We start from the raw sequence: 12,305 nt of genomic DNA, 5'->3' as shown, positions 1-12,305 counted from the left end.
ATTATTCTGCCTAATGCCGTCAGGTACCCAGACCTAGACCACAATACAGAGGCCATTATTCTGCCTAATGCCGTCAAGTACCCGGACCGAGACAGCAGCACAGAAGCCGTTATTCTGCCTAATGCCATCAGGTACCTAGACCTAGACCGCAGCACAGAAGCAGTTATTTGGCCTAATGCCATCAGGTATTCAGACCTAGAACGCAACACACAAGCCGTTATTCTGCCTAATGCTGTCAGGTACCCAGACCTAGACCGCAACACACAAGCCGTTATTCTGCCTAATGTCATCAGGTATCCAGGCCTAGACCGCTCTGCAACTCAGAAATGGTGGTCTCCTATACTCTTCTCCTGGTTTTCTCCACGCTGATTTGTTCACAGGATACTTAGAGCCGATTGCAGCTGGGCTATATCCGCTATCCAGGCTGCAAACGCATCACCTACCAGGTACAGTAGTTCAATCGGCCGTATTACTGTGGAGATGTGTCTGGGGTTGACTGCTTCAGTGGTACTGGTGTTCTGTACCGTATTCAGGTGAGCCAGACGCTCTAGCCTTTGCCTAAGCTCCTGCCTAATCGCCACTCGAGGTGAGGTCCCGGCATTTATTGCTCATGGCGGGCTACAGCTGCAGTTAAAAGCCGCTTTCAGGTGACTCAAAGACACCTCTCAGCTACATATTTTATTGTCAATAACATCTGTGGCTTGTTAACAGTTAAATGTAAGCACTACCATGTCCAAACAGAACGGATCTCTGTCCCACAGAGCCGATCTTGGTAGCAACATAACTGGATACTCCACCTTCAGGTGGGTCAGACTCTCTCGTGTCGGGTACGGATGGTCGCGGTTTTAATGCAGCATGCTCTGTACCCTAAGAGTGAGTTGCTCCACAGGAGTTTTTTTGCCATCTTCTGATCAGTTTACTGTACTGTCCAGAAGCTATCTTTACTGTCGGTGTGTTCCGCCTATCTTTAATGTTTGGCAAACAGTAGTTTATAACTTCTAGCCTGCCCTAACGGCCTTCAAGCTAACACAATACCTAAGCTCCTTATCTGTCGTAACTTACCTATTCTTTCTTACAGACGCCGAGTAAAACCTCCAGCAGCTCAGACTTGTGACTTCTGACCGTGACCGGGAAAAGTATCCCTCCTCAGACAGGAGTGGGCTCTAACTCTGCGCAAGCATCGACTGGAGTAGAAGGCTGCTCCAGTCTTGGATCCAAGGATGAGTGTGGTGATAATGCGTTTCTTCCTTCGGCTAGTATTGTATCTTTTCACTGTTATCCTGTTGTCTTAGACTTAGGCTAGCGGGTCTACACACCGTAATCTCCTCCCTGCTCCAGAGGGTCCAGGATGGATTCGGTCATTTACATCGTCATACAGATTGACCTGCCCTTCGTCAGCCTAGTTGTCTTCTGGTGTCTATTTGATTTACCTAGACCCAACTTTCCTTACAGTTGACATAATCCATGTTTTGCATGGACTTTCCTGGCTCGACTAATCACTTTTATAAGTCCAGCTACACTATTTATTTCCATATCCACCTTCATCCCGGTATGCTAGGTTTATCTTCCTTTTGATCTCAAAGTCATCCAGTAGTCTATGTTCTACCTCCTTAGTCGAGCAAATCAGTTGTCTTTCATAGCCATCCTGAGCCTACATCGTGGCGATGAGATCCAGATTATCCCCTGGTTCCATTCAGTACGTTTTCAGTGCTCGGCTCTTTCGCAGGTTCTCAGTGGCCTGTTCTCAGGTCTTGTCATTTTCTCACAGAAAGGCCTTCAGCCGTTTCCAAACAAGAGGGAGCCTTAGTATATCACTTTCCTCCCGAGCCCTTCGTAAATTAGACTACTTCTGCGACTACGAACCCTCCGGTTCCAAGTCTCCCACTTCTACGGCCTTCCGCTCCCAGAAGTGCATACCTCAGACATTCCAACGGCAAATTCACACAGTAGTTGGCAAGGTCAACCTTGAAACCATCCTCCGCTATATTGTGTCCTGCCTTAGTCTCCACCCGTGCTACAAAGTTCTATAGACATGTGGTCTAGCTTGCTCATCAGAGCATTCTTGCTGGGGACCGGTTGAAAAATTTGACCGTCCTCACTGTCCAAAATTTTCTCTTGCAGGAAATATGAGTTTTCACCTCATCGTTCCCATCTAGGGGTTCATTTGGTTTTCTGTTTCACGAGCGAAATTCTTTCCAAAGAAGTCCCTCACCAGCTTCCCGTTCCTTCTGTGTGGCTCCAGTACGCTAAGTTATTGGCGGTCACCGGAAGGACAAGCGCTCTCCTTCCTCAGGCTAAACCTCATCGTTCTTCAGTGCTTTTTCCTCAGCATGCCTTTTCGGGATCTAGGATTGAGTCCATCCTTGTTCTCAGGAAAACATTCTTCTTAGTTCAGCATTTGCCTCCTGTGAATCGCATGATTTTTCCATGAAGCTCTTATCCAGGTCCTGATATCTACAGGACTTTGCCGATATCTGCTTTTGCAACTGACAGGTTCATTTTCCTTTTCAGTTGGTAGCCTTCCCGTTCAGGTTCTCCCCCACTCCTAGGGCCTCACAGACTCTATAGCAGCTGTGGTACACTTCCTGTGGATCAAGGGTCCACTCTACATCACTCTAAATTCCCTTTATTTCATCCGACTCAAACTTTTCCTTCGTGGCGCTCTCTCATCAGGCTACCTGGCCACAGCAATGGTACTTATCAAGCTCCGGCTTGAAGTATTGAGGTCCTCTGGCCTCCAGGTCAGCATCTGCTCACGGAATCTGATCATCATTAGTTAGGTTGCCGGCTCAGGAACGACTGCGTTCCTTTCAGTACGACGCACACTGGCCAGGCAGTGTGTGTCCTCCTGGCGGTACTCTTTGGGCCTTCTTCTGGCATCTTTGCAGTGCGATCATATGTCCTCCACAGGTCCAAGAGGTTTTTCAGAGCCTATGCCTAGCTTCAGCAAGTGCTGGTCGGGGTGAAAAGACCTCGCAGGTGACCTTGCAGGTGACGAGGGTGACTTCCTCATCCCGATTGGGGTTGTTGGCTGTTCCCTCCCCTTGAGGACTGCTTTGGGATGTCCCATGGTTTCTGTGTCCCCCAATGAAGCGATAGAGAAAACAGGATTTTTAGTTGCTTACCATAAAATCTGTTTCTCTGAGCTTTCATTGGGGGACACAGCACCCTCCCAAGTTGAACAGCACGGTTTACTGTATAATATTGTTACAGTATGGATATGTGTTTTCTGTGGTTTTTATCTCGTTTATAGATTGCTTCTCCTACTGCTTTCTCACTAACTGAACATCCTACTTCCTGTCGGTGGGGTGTACACTGCGGAGGAGGAGCTAACTTTTTTCTGCATAGTGTTAGCCTCCTAGTGGCAGCAGCATACACCCATGGTTTCTGTGTCCCCCAATGAAGGCTCAGAGAAACAGATTTTACGGTAAGCAACTAAAAATCCTGTTTTCCCCTCTGCTCATTCCACTGGTTATCAGCTACTTCTCAGACACAAACTTCTGGCCCCTGCAGTGAAGTCTTGATGTCTACATATTGGTTAAAGGGCTCTGTAAATGTGATTTTTTTTTTTGGCTGAAATCTATATTAAATAATGTATTTGCAAAAATAAAAGTAGTTGCAATTACAAATGTTCTGTTTTACAGCAATTTCTATGAATAATCCAATGTGTACATTTTTTATGTTTTAATGGCTAGGATCGACTTTGTGTTTATTTCATTTTTTTCAGCAAAGTGATCAACCTCGGTCTTGATTTCCTTTGACTTTTTTATTTCATGAGGTATTAAAACATATATTATGATGAAGAATCTGTCACTAGTAATGTAAAGCGGTTGTCAACTACTTAACAGCCCCTTCTTGAAAACTAAAGTGCTCCATGGACAATAAAATAAAAATGCATAGTCACCTCTTGGACAGGAGCTATTCCATCGATGGTGGTGCTACATATGCCATAATTCACTTTACAATAATATGATACATGAGCACTGCAGCCTGTCAGCAAACATAGATGGTCTGCAGTGTTCCGTCAGAACTGTGAAGGCTAAAGCCCATCAACAGCATCTGATGGATGAGGTTACAGTGCTCATGTAACATAGACAGACACAGACATTGCTGGAAACTGTGCCATTCCAGACGATGACTATAGATTATTTTTAATATGTAGTTCTTTAGTATTTATCATTGGATTGTCCAATAGTCTACAACCAGTTTGTGTCAGGAACACCGCAATGAACTTGCTCACTGAGCCAGTGCGCGTGTCCTGAGTAAAATGAACTGTGCTCAATGATACCTGTGGAGCGGGCAGCAGCCAAGTAGATGCGTACTTCAGAGCCGCAGGATCTGAAGCACGTGACTGCTAGGGGCGTGGCCTAAACTCCAGGGAGCTAGGAGCAGCAAGAGAACGCCTAGCAGGGTAACTGCGAGACAAAGTTACCAAGGGGCATAGACAGGGAGAATAGTCAGGACATAGCCAATGAGTCACACACAGAGATAGCTGCAAGGTACAAGAGGGGCGAGCAGAGAGTAGTCAGGTCACAGGCAATGAGTCATACACAGAGATAATAACGCAGTACTGAATCAACAGGCAAACTCACAAAGGGAAACAGAACCGGGTCAGAACCATATAAACAAGCTATAACAACAAACAGGCACAGGCACACAGGGGTAAGCACACTAGGCCCAAGGCAAAAGTATAAATGGCAGGGATTGAAGCTTCCCAGGGGTTTAAGAAGCTCTCCCAGAACCAGAAAGAGGCCACCATCATTAGCCCCATGTGTGCAGGTCAAAACCTGCACTGAGCTCCAGACATTAACCCCTGACGTGCAGCTCAAAAACCTGCACTGGGATCATGACAGTTTGCCTTTTGCTTGTCAGATATTAATCATTTTATTTGTCTTTTCAGCTGAAGCTTTATGTTCTTCCACTGTGATTCATCTACCTGCATCACTTACTGAGTGAGTATCTATTGCTAGATTATTATAAATGACAATCACACTACCCATGCCCATTTTTCTCATGCCACAATATAATTAAGCATATTGATACTGTAGTGAATAAATTGCATATGGATCAAGATGTGTGATATAAATTTAAATATGTTTAAAATAAGTTATTTTATTTTAGTAAATCTAAAACACAGACTGAATTAGAAACAGAGTGCCTCAAACCATAACACACACAAAAAGAGGTTAGCTAGAGCAGTATACCTTAACACACAGAAACATGTGTATTCATGACCACCAGATATATCATGTAAATCAATATTAAAAGTTCAAAATTGTTTTACAGCCATGCAACACCAACTATTCTGAAGCAACAAAGATATAATACATTTAGTATGCCTGCACAGAAAATAATGAACTTTCTTTTTGCACACCACCATGTGAAAGGGATTAATTTATAAGCATATATTATATGCCTGCATACAAATGAACAATAAGGTGGCCTGCAATATTAGAGTGTCTGTGCAGGAGGACATGAACTTCAAAGGTGAAGTTGAACTTTTGGTATTAATTTACATGATATATCTGGTCATGCATACACATGTTTCTGTGTATTAATGTATACTGCTCCAGCTAACCTCTTTTTGTGTGTGTTATGGTTTGAGGCACTCTGTTTTTAATTCAGTCTGTGTAAGTTTTAGATTTACTGAAATAAAATAACTCATTTTAAACATTTCAGTTTATATAACGCTTCTTGATCCATATGCAGTGTATTCACTACAGGATCAATATGCTTCATTAGATTATTATTTATTGCAAATAAATTATAAAGTGATGTACAACAGCGTACTCATATCAGTTTGTGTGTCCAATGAGAGTTGCTAATTTTCCTGTCATCCAAACTGCAATTAATAATTTTATAGACCAATCACTTGCATCATCCTTTGAGGTGTGGGACAAAACAAACGTAAACGTGAGAAAACCATTCAAACCTCACAGAAATCTTTATCAAGATTTCAGTTTGGGACCCCTACTCTACACTTTTAGCCTCTTACTCACCACATGGCTGTTTTTGTACTTGCAGCAATTAAGGAATGTGTATGAACTACAATACCCAGATCGGTTTAAGACCCCCTGACCTAAACCCAACAGCTTTGTAGGCATATATGAGGCTGTTAGGTTCAGGTCAGGAGACTCAGGACAATCTGGATTTCGGGGAGTGTTCTCAAACTGTGAAAGTAGGAATTGTGAAACTGGCCTAATAAACATGGGCAACAAAAAATGCATGTAATAAAATCTGTCAGAAAATGCAGAGAGAGATAGAAATATAATACTCATTATTGTTTCAGAGTTATATGCCCTGATGGATGCATGGATGAACATGGAGACATATGGGGAACAAAAATCTTCACTGATGTAAGACTAAGTAACAGTAGCGGGTTTCAGTAAAAAATAAATGGATTCTATTATTAAAAATCTTTTTTTAAGGAAAATATAACAATACTGCATTAAAAAGAAATTTTACATGTAGTTTATAACATGTGATTTCCTTATTATCTATATATTTTCAGGCCTGTAGAATCTAATGCAATTTGTTATAAATCCACTAGATCCAGTATTTTGCATCTCAAAATTTCTTTCTTTTGATAGTTAAATAAAGACAGCTCTGATTGCCCCATTTAACCCACTGCATGACATATCTGAGCTACTACAAGGCAGGGCCACCTCTGTTATCCTGTTAGCCCCCTGCTATGCCATTGGAAAGGAGTACTAAATGCAGCTGAGGGCCCACAGAAATTCTCCGTAACTGTCATATCATTACGTCAATGAAGGGCTTGGTGCAAATATTATATTACCTTGTATCTAAGCAAGCTAAAAAATATTATAACAAAGTTTAAAAAAATATTAAATAAAGTTAACAGGTTATTTTTGCTACTAAGTGAAAACTATACAAAATTAAACTAAATAAACAGTAGCTGTGGGTTTTTTCACTTTCAGTTTAACTCTACAAAGTTTTTATTTTGTTCAAATAAGCTAGTAAATGAAAGGGTAGTATTAAAAAAATGCATCTTGCCCTCCTATGACTATGCCTACAGAAAAATTAAAAATGTAAAGATGAAATTGAACAACCGGGTGACCCTCAGCCAATCACTGGCTCCATTGCTAATGCGTTGTTCAACGCTGCAGCCATTGATTGGCTGCAGCCATCACATACCAATCCCTATGGAAGAGGAAGTTGGCAAGGGACCAGAGTAGCAGTACAATAGGATCAGTAGGAGATTTATAGGTGATATAACTTTATTTTTTATGTTGGTGCATATTTTTGTAATAAAAACTATTAGCCAGCCACATTAATTTCTTTTTCAGTTTGTCTGGCTTAATTTCTTAGATGTGTAATTATTCTTAACTTTAATTTTGGCTGTATTTTTTACTCTTTGAATAACGTTAATAGAAATATCAATTTTGTGTCACAGTACAATATTTGAATAATTATGAATCAAAAAGTGACATGTTGATTGTTGCCTGTCGCTCAAGACTGGTCAAAAACTGTGGTCTAGAATCTGGATTAATGTTCCAATCAAAACTTGTCAAGTTACAGAAAGGTAATATATAGGTTATACGTCAGAAAACACATGCAAATAACATAATGGGTTTCCTGTCTCACAGGATTCTTCTATGTGTCGGGCTGCAATTCATGATGGAAAGCTACCTCCCACTGGGGGCAGAATATTTGTGCAGAAAAGGTCAGGTGAAAAGCAGTATCATGGATCTGATCAGAATGGAATACAATCATTGGACTATGAGGAAACGTCAGGTTCATTTGTTATAATAGCTTTTTCTTCTGAATCACCTGTTACAATTCGACCATCTACAGAGAATTCATCAGCAGCAAACCTACCTTATGAAATAAATCCATCAAATCCAACCAACCCATCATCTGTTGTAAATCCACCAACTGCAGTGAGCTCTCTATTTGCAGTGAATCCTCTTCCTATTGCAAACCCACCATCTCGTGCAAGCACACCACCATCAGTGAATCCTCCTTCTGTTGGAAACCCAAGCTATGGTGCAAACCCAATATCTGCAATGAATCCTCCTTCTGTTCTAAACCCACCATTTGCAGTAAACCCACCATCTGCTGTAAAACCACCATCTGCTGTAAACCCATCATCTACTGTAAACCCACCATCTGCTGTAAACCCATCATCTGCTGTAAACCCACCATCTGCAGTAAATCCACCATCTGCTGTAAACCCACCATCTGCTGTAAACCCATCATCTACTGTAAACCCACCATCTGCTGTAAATGCTGTAAACCCATCATCTGCTGTAAACCTGCCATCTACTGTAAACCCACCATCTGCTGTAAACCTGCCTTCTGCTGTAAACCCACCATCTGCTGTAAACCCATCATCTACTGTAAACCCACCATCTGCTGTAAATGCTGTAAACCCATCATCTGCTGTAAACCTGCCATCTACTGTAAACCCACCATCTGCTGTAAACCCACCATCTGCTGTAAACCTGCCTTCTGCTGTAAACCCACCATCTGCTGTAAACCTGCCTTCTGCTGTAAACCCACCATCTGCTGTAAACCCATCATCTGCTGTAAACCCACCATTCGAAGTAAACCTACCATCTTCTATGAATCCTCCTTCTGCTCTAAACCTGCCATCTGCTATAAACACACCGTCTGCAGTAAATCCACCAACTCCATCAAACCCACAACCTGCACCAAATCTATCTCCTGCAGGACATTCTCCACAGGATGCAGGTTTCCTATATCCTTTTTATCCAACAAAAGGTGAGTCAAGCATTGTATACATTTTTTTTGTGTTCACATTAAACTGTATACAAATATATACTTATACAGTATATACACAACCTGCTGAAAATTACTTGGAGGTAAGACGAAAAAAATGCCAAGAAATATATAAGATTAAAAAAATCTTTATTTGTTAAAGTGTAATAAAATAGTTAAAAATTATGTACACATCAAGCTAACAGAAGATGATGAAAAACAACACTGGGAAAATGTAAGGTAAGTAAGTACCAAGAACACACACAAACTTAGTTTCAAAATCAGTGCATGAAAATTACAAAAATGTATATAAAAAATTATTTAATGCAAAAGTGCATAATGCACGTGAAAGTACATAATCTGAATATCTCAGAAAAAATTATATAAGAATTTTATCAATGATGATGGATGTGCCCACCACATGCTTATAATGAAATAATCATGCAAAAAACAAAAACACTAAAAAAACTCATTAATATACATCAGAGTATAATTACATGCAAGCTGTTGCGCAAAAAAAGGGGAGACGTAAAATAGTGTCAAGTCAACACAATGTATCATGAAATACTAGATGTGCAAAGAAACAAAAAGACAAGATTTTGGTTAAATAAGACAAATGCTCATGTGTTTGAAAAAAAATCCTCATTAAAGTGAAATCAGAGTATGAATTGCATGGACCAAAATGTTACAGTTCATGTAATCTAAGGCTAATAAGCATAGAAAAAATGAAAAAAATGTGTTGTAGCAATAAGTCTTAAGTGTTCAGTCCACAGATGCAACAACTGCATGCAATTAAATAGTTAAATTAGACACATACTTGTGTGCCGATGAAGTGAATTCAAAGTAACAAATGCATGGATATAAAGAGCTTCAGTGTGCTATAATGATCTGCACATTAGAAAGCATAAAGAGAGTATGGCCTAAAGCAATATACCTTAACGTGCATGTCTGCTCGGGCTCCCAGTGAATATCCTCCAACCCCGACAGCGCCGTTTCGCAGAGTGCTTCTTCTATGGGGGCGCACATATTATGTAAGCTGTTTGTAGCTGTAATAAAGCGGCTAGCCTACATTGTACACTATAATCCCTTGTTTTTACAAGCAATTTGCAATTTCATTTATTTACTAGCTGAAGAGCCCGGTGCTGCCCAGGCATAGTAAATAACTGTGGTTAGTTATAACAAATTATAATTATCCTCCATCCCACAGTCCAGTGCCCATATACCCATCATACATATCCACCATCCCATAGGCCCGTGCCCATATACCCATCATGCATATCCTCCATCACATAGTCCCATGCCCATATACCCATCATACATATCCTCCATCCCATAGTCCCATGCCCATATACCCATCATACATATTCTCCATCCCATAGTCCCATGCCCATATACCCATCATACATATTCGCCATCCCATAGTCGAGTGCCCATATACCCATCACACATCCTTCATCTCATAGTCCCATGCCCATATACCCATCATACATATCCTCCATCCCATAGTCCCGTGCCCATATACCCATCATACATATCCTCCATCCCATAGTCCTGTGCCCATATACCCATCATACATATCCGCCATCCCATAGGCCCGTGCCCATATACCCGTCATACATATCCTCCATCCCATAGTCCAGTGCCCATATACCCATCACACATCCTCCATCCCATAGTCAACCATTATGACATCATAATGAGCAGCGGCGCTTGCAACCTACGATGACATCAGCATCGCCATGGCAACCATTATGACATCGCACGCACACTGTTTCCCCATTATGTAGATAGGGGCATTATGACATCATAATGAGGGGTGGGGCTTGACGCGCACACACTTTTTCCCCAGTATGTAGACAGGGGCAAAATTGTTTGGTGAATTGGAATGCGCAGGGTTAAAATTTCGCCTCACAACATAGCCTAGGACGCTCTCGGGGTCCAGATGTGTGACTGCCAAATTTTGTGGCTGTAGCTACGACGGTGCGGATGCCTATCCCGGACATACATACATACATACATACATACATACATACACACGTTGAGCTTTATATATTAGATGATTATGAGAAAAAGAATTTAACGGGAATCTGTCACCACATTTGACCTAACTGATTTATTAATAAAGGAATACAGGTTATAAAAGACTGAAAAAAGTCAGCCCTGTATGCCTCGTATCAGATGCCTTGTTGATGAATCATCTTTTATAGATTTATGAAAATTACTTCTACCAGGCTATGGGGAGGATGTCGGGAAACGGAAGATACCCATGTGAAGTGTAATGGCTGCTCTCTGCTCTCCTGATCTTAATGCAGAGCTGTGTGTGATTATATGTGACACATTTGCAGGTTTCTCTCAGCTTTAACTTCCATCTCACAGGAAGAAAGGGCTGCAATATTCCTCTAACACAGCGGAACTCAGTGAGTTGCAAAAAAATGTGTTTGCAAGAAAACAAATTTCATTTCATACACTGGTAAATCTCCGTTTTGTTTAAAATAATCTCTGGAAGCAGAGTAATCTTCCAGGCAGCGTCCTCCCCATAGCCTGGAACAACTCATTTACAGATGAGAAAAACATGGATTTCTCTAAAGTTTCAGTTTACAAATAGCAAGGTATCATTTTAATCAGCTTTGTATAACCAGCATGCCCATATAGACGGTTTAGGAGGGTTGATCCTACTGGCAAATTCTCTTTAAGACACATTTCAAATACAAATTGCAAGCGGTTCTTTTTAATTCTTAAATAGTTTAATATTGCACCTAGCCATGAACCTTGTTCATCTGACAGAAATGTCTTTCAAACCCCCTATACACATGCTCACTTGGTTTAACCAAAGTAAAAAAGAGAGTAAGATGCTTGAAAGCACTTCTGACAGTGGTTTATTTCCTAAATACTTAAAAAATGGGTGACAGACAGTGATTATAAAGAGTCAACCCTGAGACCTTCCATTATTTTACTGTAAGCGCCAATCTACCAGCCATTTATTCAGTTGAAGTCATTTCTTAGCTTTTATGTGCCGTGTGACATTGCTTTTTTCCCTCATATCTTGACAGATGAGAATTTGGATGCATCCACAACACCAGGTATATCTGTTAACCCCTTCATGACCCAGCCTATTTTGACCTTAATGACCTGGCCATTTTTGGCAATTCTGATCAGTGTCCCTTTATGAGGTAATACCTCAGGAACGCTTCAATGGATCCTAGCGATTCTGAGAATGTTTTTTCATGACATATTGGGCTTCATGTTAGTGGTAAATTTAAGTCGATAATTTTTGCATTTATTTGTGAAAAAAGTGGAAATTTGGCAAAAGTTTTGAACATTTTGCAATTTTCACATTTTGAATTTTTATTCCGTTAAACCAGAGAGTTATGTGACACAAAATAGTTAATAAATAACATTTCCCACATGTCTACTTTACATCACCACAATTTTGGAACAAATTTTTTTTTTGTTGGGAAGTTATAAGGGTTAAAAGTTGACCAGCGATTTCTCATTTTTACAACAAAATTTACAAAACCATTTTTTTTAGGGACCACCTCACATTTGAAGTCACTTTGAGGGGT

Source organism: Dendrobates tinctorius, unplaced genomic scaffold, assembly GCF_039654945.1.
Source record: "Dendrobates tinctorius isolate UK_male_01 unplaced genomic scaffold, ASM3965494v1 ptg000029l, whole genome shotgun sequence".
Taxonomy (NCBI): domain Eukaryota; kingdom Metazoa; phylum Chordata; class Amphibia; order Anura; family Dendrobatidae; genus Dendrobates; species Dendrobates tinctorius.
Note: the sequence above shows the minus strand (reverse complement) of the source record.